This window comes from Corvus brachyrhynchos, unplaced genomic scaffold (assembly GCF_000691975.1).
Source record: "Corvus brachyrhynchos isolate BGI_N302 unplaced genomic scaffold, ASM69197v1 scaffold521, whole genome shotgun sequence".
NCBI classification, from domain to species: Eukaryota; Metazoa; Chordata; class Aves; order Passeriformes; family Corvidae; genus Corvus; species Corvus brachyrhynchos.
The window spans coordinates 7,851-9,377 of record NW_008236216.1 but is presented as its reverse complement, the minus strand read 5'-3'; positions in this window follow the sequence as shown (position 1 = coordinate 9,377).

Here is a 1,527-nt window from a genome sequence, read left to right as displayed (position 1 = left end):
GTCTGGGTTGGCCGGTCACCCCGGTTCCGCCCCTAGTCCTCCCCTTTCCCCTTCTCCGAATAAAAGAAAGGGCCCGAGAGGAGGCCTGCCCTCTGGCTTTGCAATCCTTCTGCGAACATCTGTGTGTTTCTGTTTCTGTTTGAAAGCTTCTAATTGCAGGAATTGGCAACCAAAGACTATGTTTCTCCCTCTTTGCTTCCACTGGTGGTATCAGCTTTGCAGCTACTATTTGCTGCTTTTAGAGCTACTGAAATGCTAGATTGCCCGTGCTACCTCTCTAGGCTGCCCGAGGCTTTCTAAGGCATTGAACTACGAGCGCTAGCCAGTAAAAAGCTGTGAGTATATCTCCACATTTGGCGCCCAGTGTGCTCCTAGCTGGTAAAAAGCTGTGAGTATATCTCCACAGGTGGCCAGTGCAGGTAGGAGAGATAACCCAGGCGGGCAAGGCCCAGTGGGTATCATCTCCTGGCACCAAAAGGTCTGCCAGTTTAACACGTGGGAAGAGATAAACAAACATAGGTGACCAAAAGGCCTGTTTTTATGTCTATAAAAATACTAGAGTTTATCACAGATGCAGAACTCTCTTATACACTCCCTGGGAACGTGCAAGACGATTTCTCCCCGAAGCTTGGATGCAACTTCATGGTTACTTTTCTGGAAATTGAGGGAAAGGATTTCTATGTGTGCCCCTTCAACAATTTGGTGGTACGAAACATTGGATCCTAAGTTATACTATTTCTTAGCTAGCTGTAAATTTAATGGTACCTTTAACCCCGTGTGTATAATACTAGTATCCCCTTTTGTCTTATTCCTATGTAGTAATAGTCTGTTTTAAGTCTTATGTCTGTTAGTTTTGTGTCAAATAAATAATTCATTCTGTAATAGACTGAATCAGCCATTATTAAAGAACTTGCAAATGAGAGTGGGTCTTGGGGTGCTGGCCACCTCAATAACACGACTGTCTGCTGCCAGAGGCCTGGGCAAAAGGCAGGGACTTATTTACACCCACATCATCCATTCATAACAGCCCAATACCTGGTGCGCATGGCTGGGGTCACCCAGCATTTAACAATTTTTCAGTACTTTCCTAATCTGACCTCCGAGGAAATGAGTTCTCCTGAATTTTGGGATAAGGTGGGGAGAAAACTCTCCTCTCTTAGGCGTTCAGAAGATGAAACAGTTTCAAAAATTTTCCTCTCCTGTTACTGAGTTATACTTTGCCAGAGAAAAAAGCAGTACATGAAAAGCCACCGCAAAAACCCTCTTTTAATTCCCTTACACCCTCTTCCAACCACTGTGTTCCTGACCCCTCTTCCCCTATGTTGGAAAACACAGCTAGAGTAGACTACTTTTTAGCACAGGAGAGCTATCGTCCTCCTGGCTCACCCATGTTTCCTCAGCACCCTGCCTTAGATGGGAATCCAGAGCCCATCCCAGGACCTTTCCAACTCCTTTTCTCCACTCCCTTTTCTCCAGTTTCTAGCCCTCATGTTTCAAGCGCGTGTAAAACCCCCTTCTCGCCTGACC